The sequence below is a fragment of the Pseudophryne corroboree genome, chromosome 3, assembly GCF_028390025.1.
Source record: "Pseudophryne corroboree isolate aPseCor3 chromosome 3, aPseCor3.hap2, whole genome shotgun sequence".
In the NCBI taxonomy this organism is placed as follows: Eukaryota; Metazoa; Chordata; class Amphibia; order Anura; family Myobatrachidae; genus Pseudophryne; species Pseudophryne corroboree.
Genome location: NC_086446.1, coordinates 734,098,401 through 734,113,044, shown reverse-complemented (window position 1 = coordinate 734,113,044; position 14,644 = coordinate 734,098,401). Strand labels below are relative to the sequence as shown.

At 45.1% G+C, this 14,644-nt stretch overlaps 2 protein-coding genes across 3 annotated transcripts in view; one reads left to right on the top strand and one right to left on the bottom strand.

Moving 5' to 3' along the window:
• DOCK1 (dedicator of cytokinesis 1) overlaps window positions 1-14,644 on the top strand; it is a 649,074-nt gene that overhangs the window by 287,040 nt on the left and 347,390 nt on the right. The gene's annotated exons all lie outside the window — the stretch shown is intronic.
• INSYN2A (inhibitory synaptic factor 2A) overlaps window positions 1-14,644 on the bottom strand; it is a 91,490-nt gene that overhangs the window by 3,535 nt on the left and 73,311 nt on the right. The gene's annotated exons all lie outside the window — the stretch shown is intronic.

Below are 14,644 nucleotides of genomic sequence, written 5' to 3'. Positions count from 1 at the left end.
AGCTGTCATATTTCAAACACAGCCTGTAACATGACAGTTAGGAGCTGATTGGCTGGTACTATATCCATCCCTTCTTACAGCAACACACTGATTGTTCTAGAGCATGGGTGGGGAACCTTTTTTTCTACCAAGGGTCATTTGGATATTTATAAAATCCTTCAAGGGCCATACAAAAATTATGAACTTAAAAATTAGCCTGCCCCCAGTCAGTAGATATGCCCCCAGTCAGTAGTTATGTCCTCTGTAGTTATGCCCCCAGTAGATATACCCCCAGTAGGTCGTCCCCTCTGTAGTTGTACCCTCAGTAGATAAACCCTCCCAGTAGGTTTTCCTCTCTGTAGTTATACCCTCAGTAGATATGCCCCCTGTAGTTATGCCCCCTAGTAGCGCCGCTTCTCACACACACAAAAAGAAACAAAAAAACACAATACTCACCAGCCCCGCTCCTTTTTCCGGACTGCTGCCCTCCGCCTGGCCGCCCGCTCCTCGGAACTATGGGAGAGACATCATGTTGTCTCTCCCATAGCGCCACACGCTGCCTGAGCCGGAAGCTGGGGCTCAGGAATGAGCTCCTGTCTCCGGCTGCCACTGAAGGGAAGGAGCCGGGGCGTCCACAAAATCCAAGCGGGCGCCCGGCATCTCCCTGGGTTAGGTGTACCGCCAGGCCGAATGAAGTGGCTGTGCGGTCCTTATACGGCCTGCGGGCCGGACGTTCCCCACCCCTGTTCTAGTGCGAAGGCAACTGTACAAGGGGTAGCCAAATGCCAATCATAACATGGGCTCTATAATAAAGCTTATCAGTAGCAGCAGCAGCAATCTGATATTAATGAAATTAATAACCCCTTCTATAGAACCTACTTTGAAAGTAAAGGAATTGAGATTTAATGATATTAAGAGTACGGTATGCCGCTGGAATTGGCTTACTAATGTTGCTAGCTACAAACAAAGAGGGAGGCTGCGCTCAAGGAAAGAGGAATGCTTAAATTGAATTGTAAAATATAAAAATACCAATTTAATAAAAATCACAGTACTGTATAATACATCACATACAACATGAATTCATGTGATTTAAAAATAGAAATAGTTTACCCTGTGCACTGGGTCAGGATATATATAGGCATATGCTTGAAAGGATCTGTTCCAAATAGTGCCCTTTAATATATTGGAGTCCAATAGCAAAAGTCTCTTGTATATAATGAGAACCCAGTACGTAAATTACGTGCACCGTTCGAGGAATAGGCAGTAGAGTAATGGGCCCTACTCATTTCCCGATGCGCCGCCGAGGTGCCCGATGGCCGATACGGCCGACGAGCGACCCGGCAGCGGGGGGGCAGTGACGGGGGGAGTGAAGTTTCTTCACTCCCACCGTCACGCGGCTGCATTGAAGTGCAGGCAAATATGGACGAGATCGTCCATATTGGCCTGCATGCACAGCCGACGGGAGACCAGCGATGAACGAGCGCGGGGACGCGCATCGTTCATCGCTGGAGTCTCCACACTGAAAGATATGAATGAGTTCTCGTTCATTTATGAACGAGATCGTTCATATCTTTCTGAAAATCGGCCAGTGTGTAGGGCCTATAAGTCCCATAAGATTGGTGGGTACCTCATGCAGCACGGTGTTTCGAATGATGCCTCTCTGAGACTTCTCTGTTTGGCTGGCAGAGAGCAGGGGCTGGTTCGGATCCAAGGAAAAGCAGGTCCTGATCCAGTGAATAAAAACCTGACACGTTTCGCTGCGTATAGCTTGCAGCTTTTTGAAAGAAGCTGCAAGCTATACGCAGCGAAACGCGTCAGGTTTTTCATGAGGTACCCACCAATCTTATGGGACTTACTCTACTGCCTATTCCTCTAAAGGTGCACGTAATTTACGTATTGGACTCTCATTATATACAAGAGACTTGGACTCCAATATATTAAAGGGCACTATTTGGAACGGTTCCTTTCAAGCATATGCTTATATATATCCTGACCCAGTGCACAGGGTAAACTATTTCTATTTTTAAATCACATGAATTCATGTTGTGTGATTTTTATTAAATTGCTTTCCTTGAGCGCAGCCTCCCTTTTTGTTTGTACCTTGTGAGTGACTTCCACCTTTCCTTGGCTGCAGCTTAGTGAGGCACCTCACTTCTAGCGCCCGAATCCACTTGGATAGATCCTTTTTTCGCATTAATGTTGCTAGCTGCAGAGTCCTCACTAAAGTAACATCCGTGTTAGATACTGGATTCACTTAAACAGATTGGGTGAGGCCTTCTATACAAGTCTGGAGGAAAAGGCTCTTTATTGTGATCACAATTGCAGCTTTAAAAATATCTGTTTTTTTGCAAAGTTAGTTCCATGCATTAAAGTTCACCCACTGCATAGACTCGGCGGGTAAGACTTTGTGATAGAACAGACCACTTACTGATACCCAGTGACTGTAGGTTTTTAGTAAATTTGAAGTTTTAATATTTCTCACCTCAACAGTAGTACCAATGCTGTGCGATACACTGTTTTATATACTGTGATTATGTATTGCACAGCGCCTTGCAATCAGCAAATGCTTATTCATTCACATCAGTCTCTGTACCAGGGATGGGATGCGGTCAAGATCCCGCCGGACGGAATCCCGGCGGTCGGAATACCGACACCGGAATCCCGAGCGGCACAATCCCAACATATTCTCCCTCCGTGGGTGTCAAATTAGTGGGAGAACAAATTAGGGAGAACAAATTAGTGTGCCGAGCGTAGCGAGTTCAGCGAGCCCGCAAGGGGCTGCGTTGCGCTCGCCCCCCTGTCGGGATTGTGCTGATCGGGATACCGGTGTCGGTATTCGGACCGCCAGGATCCTGTCGAGCGGGATTTCGTACTGATCCCACCAGGGTAGTTTACAATTTTCCCACTACTGGTAGACACACACTGACCTAGTTACTCACACATTGGGGCCCTAACCTATACCTCCTATCACTGTCCCATGATCAGGATGATTGTCCCAAATTGTGGGGGGACTTGGCACTGCAACATGTAGCAGAGGCCAGTATCTCAACATGACAAAAGGTATTTAATAAAAAACTAATAATAATAATTTCCCCATGGTGCTGGGGACAAACCCTTTGTTCCATTGACAAGACCACCAATGTTGGAAGGTACGGTTAACCCACCAGTATGTTTTTTTGAAAAGAAGAGCACCTGGAGGAGCCCAAATGAACAGGAGATTATACAAACGCTAGAAAGACAGTCCTCTCTATATTAATGCCATCTCTATCTTGATGCCTCTCTTTTCCGCTTCAAAGAAAACAAGTGTACCAAATCTGAGCGTCAACTCTGAATGCAGTTTGGGAAAGCATAGGAAATGACAGTGAAAACATACTTTATTTCTATTTTCCTTTTAATACTCAGTAATTGCCGTGCGTGGTAGTGATCTTTCCCTTAAATGTAAGATCAAACATGCAGCTCTCTGCCTGCCAATGCTAAACTTCCCGATAAAAGAGAGAACTTGAAAAGTAGGCACAATTTACATTCCAATGTTTTAATCTGACATGTTTTGCTGCATCTAGTAAAAAATAGTAGATGATAACCAAGGAACAAAAAAAATAAATTGTAATGCAATTGTTGCTGTTGATATATCTATCTATCTATCTATCTATCTATCTATATATCTATCTATCTATAGATATATCTATCTATCTATCTATCTATAGATATATCTATATATCTATAGATATATCTATATACAGGTACACCACCGATTTTCCGGCAACCGATGATCCGGAACCTCTTTTAATCCGGACAATTTTGATTTGTCCGGATTAAAAAGGGTTAGGGACATCCTTTAATCCGGAACATTTTCTGCGCATGGGCGTAACACGCAATACGCGCAAGTGTCAGTGGGTACAGCTTCCACGGACACTGCAGGTGACACAGCAAGCATAAGTGGGGCTGTTATGGCGTCCAAGGTCACAGCAAGTACCGCACATGGGCGGAAGACACAGCGTGCACAAGTGTCAGTGAGTACAGCTTCTGAGGGCACTGCAGGTGACACAGCAAGCAACAGTGGGGCTGTTATGGCGTCCAAGGTCACAGCAAGTACCGCACATGGGCGGAACGCACAGCTTGAGCAAGTGTCAGTGAGTACAGCTTCTGAGGGCACTGCAGGTGACACAGCAAGCATCAGTGGGGCTGTTATGGCGTCCGCAGACAGTTCAAGTGACAGTAGTGCTGCTATGCCTTCCAAGAACAGTGATGGTACAGGTATAAAGCGTAAACACAAGTCTATGTCGGTGCAGGCAAAAGTTGAGATATTACGAAACTGAGACCGCGGTGTTTCAGTAAAGAAGCTGTGTGATACATACGGTCTCGGTTCCTCAACAGTGTATGACATAAAAAAACACAGGGAGAAAATATTACAGTTCTTTGCAGAAAGTCAATCTAAGAAGCAAATGAGCATTAGGAAAACTATGAAATCTGGTAAAAGCACTGAGCTTGATCGAGTGTTGTTGGAATGGTTTCGACAACGTCGGAGTGATGGTGTAGACTTGTCAGGCATCATGGTACAGGAATAAGCTAAGTTGTATCATAAAGCACTAAAACTGGACTATGAGTGTGATTACAGTGAAGGATGGCTGCATAGGTTTAAGACACGTCATGGAATTTTGATGCGTAAAGTGTGTGGTGAAAAACGGTCTGCAAACCATGAAGCAGCTGATGACTATGTGGATGAGTTTGCAAAGCTTGTGGCTGATGAAAACCTCACCCCCCAGCAAGTTAATAATGCCGATGAAACTGCACTGTATTGGCGATGTACCCCTAGGAAAACTTTATCAATGGAGGATGAAGAAGCCCCCACAGGGTTTAAACAATCTAAGGACAGAGTTACTGTCCTAGGTTGCTCCAATGCTGCCGGAACTCACCGATGCAAGCCATTAGTGATCGGAAAAAGTAAATGCCCTAGGGTTTTAAAAGGTGTTAAAGTGTATCCTGTAATTTATCGTGCAAATAAAAATGGATGGATTACCACCGAGTTAATGCTAGAGTGGTTTGAAAAGTATTTTGTGGCAGAAGCCAGAACACACTGCACATCTGTAGGCCTACCAGAGGACTGCAAAATCCTTCTTATTCTGGACAACTGTTCAGCTCACCCTAGAGCTGAACTGCGCAAGAATGACGTGTTTACAGCATACTTACCACCAAACTGTACATCTCTTATCCAACCACAAGATCAAGGAATATTGCGCTCTATGAAGGCAAAGTATCGTACACTTTTCATGAAACGCATGCTAGATGTGGTGAATTCAGGCAAGCCTATTGAGTCGTTTATCAAAGACTTTAACATGAAAGATGTACTTTGGTTTGTTGCTAGTGCCTGGGAGAATGTAAATTCGTTAACACTAAAGAATGGTTGGCATAAGTTGTGGCCTGCCATGGTGTTTGAAAATGCACCTGATGAAGATCCCAGTATTGCCTTCACAGGATTTCGCGTAGCAAATGATGATGAATGTGTTCTTGAGTTACTTGAATATGCAAAAACTTGTACTGCAACTGCTGCCAACAACCTATCAAGTAGGCTGAACGAAGAAAATCTGGCAGAGTGGATGGAGGTTGACGTTGAAACACCTGTTGTGCGTCACTGTACTGACTCTGAAATTATTATAGATATGGTTTTGAATCCTGCAAAAATCACTGAAATGATCAGTGAAGAAGAAAATGTTATTGAAATCCCCACTGGTATTGACAAGCTGATTGAGATAAGTGAGCTAATCAAAGGACTAGAACAACGTAACTTTGTGACAGAACAAGAGCTAATGCATTTTCACTTGATGAAAGAAAAATTGTACAGGGAAAGGTCAAAACTTATGAAACAACCTCGCCTTGATGTCATGTTTAAGAAGCTATGCAAGAATGTGCCTAAGAGCAGTACCTGGTCTCTAGCATCTCCAATTCCTCCAAGTTCTAGATCAGGTCCCTGTTCCCCAGACATCCCAGATGCAACTGTCCCACCTGAAATACTTCAAGACCAAGCTGATGATTAGGTTGTAGTGGGAGTTGGACTGTGGGAGGTTTAGAGTTGGGCTGTGGAAGGTTTAGAGCTGGGCTGTGGAAGGTTTAGGGTAGGTTGTTGGGCTGTGGAAGTTATAGGGTAGGTTGTAATAGGAGTTGGGCTGTGGAAGGTTTAGAGTTGGGCTGTGGAAGGTATAGGGTAGGTTGTTGGGCTGTGGAAGGTTTAGAGTTGGGCTGTGGAAGGTATAGGGTAGGTTGTAGTGGGAGTTGGGCTGTGGGAGGGTAAGAGTTAGTGTCATTTTGCATGAGGTTTAGTACTTTCCTTGTAGTGACTGTTTCACTTACTGTTAATGGTTGTTCAAAACGTACCTGATACCTGTTTTGCTTATAAACAGTTTTGCATACACTACTGTGTTTATTCATTAATTAATATTATACTGTAACATATATTTTACTATTTATTGCTTTAGAAATGTTCTGAAGGTGCAAAATTAGTTTCCACCGTTAATCCGGCAAAATCGATAATCCGGCACGGCACTGGAACCGAGGATGCCGGACAATCGGTGGTGTACCTGTGTGTGTGTGTGTGTGTGTGTATATATATATATATATATATATATATATATATATATATAGATAGATAGAGGTAGATATATCTAGATAGATAGATAGAGATAGATATATCTAGATAGATATATCTAGATAGATAGATAGAGATAGATATATCTAGATAGATAGATAGAGATAGATATATCTAGATAGATAGAGATAGATATATCTAGATAGATAGATAGAGATAGATATATCTAGATAGATATATCTATAGATATATCTAGATAGATAGATATATCTATCTATCTATATATGTAGTTCATCCAAAAGGTAATGCAAAAAAAGATTTTATATATGTAGAAAAAGCAGCATGACATGATACACAAAATGCATTAATCCAAGGCTAGGACAACAGAAATCATACAAGCCTGCCAGGGTGGTCAGTAATAGGCATGGTCCAATAGGCTCCGGCAAACATCAGTATAGTCTCAACGGCCTTTTCGGTGTCCCATGAGCACCTTCATCCAGGACTGTTGTCACCTTGGATGGCACCTTGTGTATCATGCCATGCTTGCTGGCACCTTGTGTATCATGCCATGCTGCTTTTTCTACATATATAAGATCTCTTTTATATATATATATATATATATATACACATACACACGTACGTACGTACGTACGTACATATATATATATATATATATATACACACACGTATATCGCTGACCCTTCCCACAGCACGCAGTCCCTTTCTCAGAATATGCCTTAAATTGGGATATGAAATCCCTGCCGAGTCCCCCTGCCCCATATCATTAGACTACCAGTGACCGTTATCCAGTGCCGTAACTAGGTGTGTGCCGGCGGTGCCTGGCACACAGCGCATGTGCACTGAGGGCGCAGGACCGCCGGCAACACCTGCAGGCCCGCGCTGCTCAGTGGTCGCCTGCAAAAGCACTGTAGCTGCAGCGGCGGATCAGGACGCTGGATGTGCTTGTCGTATGTCCGGTTCTGCGCCTCCTAGTCTCCCAGGCCGCCTATCGGTGCTGAAAGGGGGCGTGGCCACGGGTCTGCGATTATGTCACGCCCCCGACTTTGCTAGCTGGTCTGTCTGCGTCCATCTCTGCTACAGCTCTCCTGGAGGTAAAGTTGGTACGAGTGGGGGGGTGTGGTGTGACAGGCTGTGTGTGCGTGTAGGGACTGTCTGCCATAATGTGTAATAGGGGGGATGCTGTCTGCCGTAATGTGTATTAAGGGGACGCTGTCTGCAGTAATGTGTAAAAAGGGGACGCTGTCTGCCGTAATGTGTAAAAAGGAGGCGCTGTCTGCCGTAATGTGTAAAAAGGAGGCGCTGTCTGCCGTAATGTATAAAAATGGGGACGCTGTCTGCCGTAATGTGTAAAAAGGGGACGCTGTATGCCGTAATGTGTAAAAAGGGGGACGCTGTCTGCCGTAATGTGTAAAAAAGGGGACGCTGTATGCCGTAATGTGTAAAAATGGGGACTGGCTGCCGTAATGTGTAAAAAGGGGGACGCTGTCTGCCGTAATGTGTAAAAAGGGGGACGCTGTCTGCCGTAATGTGTAAAAAAGGGGACGCTGTATGCCGTAATGTGTAAAAATGGGGACTGGCTGCCGTAATGTGTAAAAAGGGGGACGCTGTCTGCCGTAATGTGTAAAAAGGGGGACGCTGTATGCCGTAATGTGTAAAAAGGGGGACGCTGTCTGCCGTAATGTGTAAAAAAGGGGACGCTGTATGCCGTAATGTGTAAAAATGGGGACTGGCTGCCGTAATGTGTAAAAAGGGGGACGCTGTCTGCCGTAATGTGTAAAAAGGGGGACGCTGTCTGCCGTAATGTGTAAAAAGGGGGACGCTGTCTGCCGTAATGTGTAATATGGGGACGCGCTCTACCGTAATTGTAATAAGGGGACGCGCACTACCGTAATGTGTAATAAGGGGACGCTGTGTGCCATAATGTGTAAAAAGGGGACGCTGTCTGCTGTAATGTGTAGTATGGGGACACTGTCTGCCGCAATGTGTAGTAAGGGGACGCTGTCTGCCGCAATGTGTAATAAGGGGACGCTGTCTGCCGCAATGTGTAATAAGGGGACGCTGTCTGCCGTAATGTGTAAAAAGGGGGACGCTGTCTGCCGTAATGCGTAAAAAGGGGACGCTGTCTGCCGTAATGTGTAAAAAGGGGGACGCTGTCTGCCGTAATGCGTAAAAAGGGGACGCTGTCTGCCGTAATGTGTTAAAAGGTGAATCTGTCTGCCATAATGTGTAAAAGGGGCTCTACCTGGTGTAGTGGTGCTACTGTGCGGTGTAATTTGAATAATAGAGACTACTGTGCACAGTAATATGAATTGGCATTATTTTGTGGCCACACCCCTTCCCCATGAAGCCACGCCCCTATATATATTTTGCACGCCTGCGGCGCGCATTGCTCCTGTTTTGCATATAGGGGGGGGGCGCCGAGGCCGTTTCTTGCACACAGCGCTAACATGTCTAGTTACGACACTGCCGTTATCCATTAAGTAGCAAAACAGAAATAGAGAAAATGTTACCTGGAAATATGTATCTGTGGGACATTTTATTATTTCATACATATGACACTTTGGATGTGCCTGAATAAGAAACAGTTACTGGATGCAACCTACATCCCGCCCCCTCATAATCCCAACATTCGGCATGCCGACTAACAGGGACTATTCCCACTCGTGGGTGTCCACGACATCCATAGAGTGGGACTAGAACCTATGGTGAGCGCAGCTCACCACCAAGCCAGCAAGGGGTTTTGTTGCACCCGCCTCCCCCGCCGGGCATCTCAATGCCGGGATCCTGACGTCGGTATGGTGACCGGTGGTCTCCCGATCGCCGGTCACGTGATGCCAACCCTCTGTTGCATGTGGCACAGACATTTCCCCCCCAATACAGTGCTAACTCTAGCACATAAGTTTGGGGGATCGTCTACTTTTACAGCAGCTGTTAGATAAGAAACTATTAATCGTTCTGATGTTTATAATATGTAAGAAGCAATGTCCTATCCAGACATGCCTAATGTGAACAAAACATAGGTATAAACAGTGTTTATTCACTTGTACTTATCTGTACACTATATACACACTCACCTATATACAGTATACTAGTGTATTGGACCCGGGGTCCGCCCTCAGTCTCCGCCCTCCAATCTTAGGCCTCACCCATCTCCCCACCGCTTCGTAAACAAATGCAAACTACTGTAGTGACATTCCGGAGTGTACCGTACCAGTAAAAGTCATGATGGTCACACAAGTGGAATGGCAGGACCTGAAGCCTGGGCCTCAATACACTCCATGAAAAACAAAGTATGATCCCTACCCTACCTAACATACACCATTGCTTAGATATACTGATCTTTAGCAGACTAACAATGAGGGAGGAGGTGTCGGACCTCATGGCCTAGATTTACAAAGTGATGGTTTTGATCCCGAAATGCAAAAAACACACCTAGTTTTGCATATAATATTATGGTCATATTATATTTTGAAATAATAAACGCTGAGAAAATGTGGCTTGCAAAAGCTTAGTAAATCTAGATATAGCCGCTTAGGGGTATATTCAAGAAGAGTCGGGTCCATTCCGACATGCAGTTGTCGGAATGGAGCAGACAACCCCTATTCAAAAGAGCGTCCAAATCCGACTGTCTGATTTGGCTGCTTCTGTTGTCATGTCCTGCTGCTGTCAGCGGCGCCGGGGGAAGGGAGCTGTTTGCCGCGCCGGGAGGAGGTGATGTCAGCGGCGATGAGGATGAGACAGCGGAGGGAATGGAGCGGACGGTGGGGGGGGGGGGGGTGGAGACGGGGAGGCAGCGGCTGCAGCAGCGGAGGCTCACAGCAGCATCCACCCGGCTCCAGCAAGCGGGACCTCGCTTGCTGGAGCCGGGTGGACGCTGCCGCTGGGTTCCTGCTCTCCCCACTGCTCCCCCATCTCCTGCTCTCATCTCACTCATCTCAATCCGACTTTTTTTAAAGTCGGATTGAGATTGTCGGAAACGGGGCTAAAACCTGTCTGGTTTGGCCCCGCTTCCGACAATGCACGCTGATCGGCGGTTTCAGCGCGCATTCCGACAGAATTCTGGCAAGTCGGGTTTCCCGATTTGTCTGAATAACTGGGGTCGTAATGAATAGGTCGGAACCCCTTCTGACCTAAAACTGTCGGAAGCTGCCGTCTTTCTGACAAGACTGCAGCTTCCGACAGTTATTGAATATACCCCTTAGTAAATCTGGATATAGATATGTTTTCTGTCTGTCTGTCTGTCTGTCTGTCTGTCTGTCTGTCTGTCTGTCTGTCTGTCTGTCTGTCTAATAAAATGTGTATACTATTGCTTCCTCACATAGCTGATTGCCACATACGTGATAAATAAATAGATGTATATTTATTTATACACACACGCACGCACGCAGATCTACATTTGTAGTTTTGCAGAACTAGATGTCATTAGTAAATGAAGAGAATGGGGGAAACGTGCGCTTATATTTGTTAGTATAACATCACAGATCATTTAGCCGTTTTATTGGCCTCCTTATGATCATTATTAGAGCAGCATGATATGCATTTATACCTGGAGAGAATCCATTTACTTCATTTCTGTTTGTTTTATAGATGTGTTGATTATAGAGGAAGTTCTGTGAGTGGCAGGGGTCTGTCACCCCGGTTATGCACTTATTGTGCTGTGTTCTTAAGAAATCTATTTTGTTTGTTTGTTTGTTGCACGTTTATAACAAATAACAGACCCAATAAAAGGCTTCAATATTTTAAACAAGACAATGCCATAAACATGTTAAAATATTTGCCTTTCTTTTTATATTCAGCTGTTACATAACAGATGGGTCTATTTCTGGTTGGCAGTCAGCCGGTGTCGCATATTCTCAGTGTACAGGGTTCTGGAATTGTTACTTGTTAGATGTGTTTTATCTCCAAATGATCCTGGCTTTCAAAAAAAAAAATTCTAGGATGACCTGATTTTTTTTTTTTTTTTTAAATGCAATAAAACGGAGTTGCTTCATTTTGAGTGTTAGTTAACATACGTCCTTGTGGCCGGATTTAAGACTCACTGTGTCCTCAGATGCATGGTCCTAATTTGAAATGCAATGATTTAGGGGTCTATTTACTAAGCCTTAGATGGAGATAAAGTGCATGGAGATAAAGTACCACTCAATCAGCTCCTAACTGTCATTATTCAAACTCGGCCTATGACATGTCAGTTAGGAGCTGATTGGCTGGTACTTTATCTCCATCCACTTCATCTTCGTTCAAGGCTTTGTAAATAGATGGAGATGTTCTAAAAGTCTTTTTCTTCTAACTGATTTCTTTATAGACTGTGCTAGATTACTGATGGGCAACTTCTCCACTCCCTAAGGTTTGATTACATCTCCCCCTTAGGCTCTTACCACTGAAGCAGGGGCACCAGAAATTTTTTAGTTTGGGTGGGAATGGGGAGATAACAGGCCAAATTTCGTTTTGGTGCCTATAAAAAAATAAAAATAAAAAAAATATACATATACATCCTTATATATATATATACACATACATACACATGTATGTATATATGTGTATCTTTCCCCCCCCCCCGCATTAATAGATTAAAAATCCCATCCAGGAAGATGCGCCAGCCCCTGCGATGTATAAAGTAAAGTGATCGTATCAGCGGTCATTACACAGCACATGTGCGAGTGGCTTCCCAGATTTGAGAGGTTAAAAAAAAAAAAAAGGCATGATAAATGCTGTTCAGAATTACATAAAAGTGCATGGAATACAGTTTATGTTCAATTGGTTTTGAATATGATATTGTGCAGATGGTGGCCATCATTGGTGATTCACATTTGTAGTCTATTTCTGAAGTATCGCATCCCTGGGTGCGTAACTTCCGGCGTTATTGCTGCAATCTCCTGACTAAGCTCACTTTCATTTGTCTGGCTACGTTAACGAGCAGAATTTCGTTACTGGGAAGAAAACTATCCTCATCAGCTTCCCAAAAGGCCTCTGGCCCCAACTGGCCTCTGGCCCCCAAAAGGCCCCAACGGGGCTATCTGACAGCTGAGGTCTACAAACATCCACCAAGAACCATTCATGAACCGAAGGCTGCTATATGCCAAGAAATGACGATATCATATTCAACAAACTGGATTCCATGGACTTTTAGATTATGTACTAATATTTTGAATAGCATTTACAGTACCGTGCCCTTTTTTGCTAACCTTTAAGCCATTTTTAGGTTGCAGAACGTCATTGCAGAAACAAATTCTACACTTAACATTTTTATTTATTTTTCTCTATCGTCCTAAGTGGATGCTGGGGTTCCTGAAAGGACCATGGGGAATAGCGGCTCCGCAGGAGACAGGGCACAAAAGTAAAGCTTTTACAGGTCAGGTGGTGTGTACTGGCTCCTCCCCCTATGACCCTCCTCCAGACTCCAGTTAGATTTTTGTGCCCGGCCGAGAAGGGTGCAATTCTAGGTGGCTCTCATAAAGAGCTGCTTAGAGAGTTTAGCTTAGGTTTTTTATTTTACAGTGATTCCTGCTGGCAACAGGATCACTGCAACGAGGGACAGAGGGGAGAAGAAGTGAACTCACCTGCGTGCAGGATGGATTGGCTTCTTGGCTACTGGACATGAAGCTCCAGAGGGACGATCACAGGTACAGCCTGGATGGTCACCGGAGCCACGCCGCCGGCCCCCTCACAGATGCTGAAGCAAGAAGAGGTCCAGAATCGGCGGCTGAAGACTCCTGCAGTCTTCTTAAGGTAGCGCACAGCACTGCAGCTGTGCGCCATTTTCCTCTCAGCACACTTCACACGGCAGTCACTGAGGGTGCAGGGCGCTGGGGGGGGGCGCCCTGGGAGGCAAATGAAAACCTTTAAAAAGGCTAAAAATACCTCACATATAGCCCCAGAGGCTATATGGAGATATTTACCCCTGCCTAAATGTACTAAATAGCGGGAGACGAGCCCGCCGAAAAAGGGGCGGGGCCTATCTCCTCAGCACACGGCGCCATTTTCTGTCACAGCTCCGCTGGTCAGGAAGGCTCCCAGGTCTCTCCCCTGCACTGCACTACAGAAACAGGGTATAACAGAGAGGGGGGGCAGAATAAATGGCAATATATTAATATAAAAGCAGCTATAAGGGAGCACTTAATCATAAGGCTATCCCTGTCATATATAGCGCTTTTTGGTGTGTGCTGGCAGACTCTCCCTCTGTCTCCCCAAAGGGCTAGTGGGTCCTGTCTTCGTATAGAGCATTCCCTGTGTGTCTGCTGTGTGTCGGTACGTGTGTGTCGACATGTATGAGGACGTTATTGGTGTGGAGGCGGAGCAATTGCCAAATATGAGGATGTCACCTCCTAGGGGGTCGACACCAGAATGGATGCCTTTATTTGTGGAATTACGGGATAGCGTCAACTCGCTTAAGCAGTCGTTTGCCGACATGAGGCGGCCGGACACTCAATTAGTGTCTGTCCAGGCGCCTCAAACACCGTCAGGGGCTGTAAAACGTCCCTTGCCTCAGTCGGTCGACACAGACCCAGACACAGGCACTGATTCCGGTGGTGAAGGTGACGAATCAACCGTATTTTCCAGTAGGGCCACACGTTATATGATTTTGGCAATAAAGGAGATGTTACATTTAGCTGATACTACAGGTACCACTAAACAGGGTATTATGTGGGGTGTGAAAAAACTACCAGTAGTTTTACCGAATCAGAAGAATTAAATGACGTGTGTGATGAAGCGTGGGGTGCCCCGATAAAAAACTGCTAATTTCAAAGAAGTTATTGGCTTTATACCCTTTCCCGCCAGAGGTTAGGGAGCGCTGGGAAACACCTCCTAGGGTGGACAAAGCGCTAACACGCTTATCAAAACAAGTGGCGTTACCCTCTCCTGAGACGGACGCACTTAAAGATCCATCAGATAGGAGGATGGAAAATATCCAAAAAGGTATATACACACATGCAGGTGTTATACTACGACCAGCTATTGCGACTGCCTGGATGTGCAGTGCTGGGGTAGTTTGGTCAGAGTCCCTGATCGAAAATATTGATACCCTGGACAGGGACAATATTTTACTGTCGTTAGAACAAATAAAGG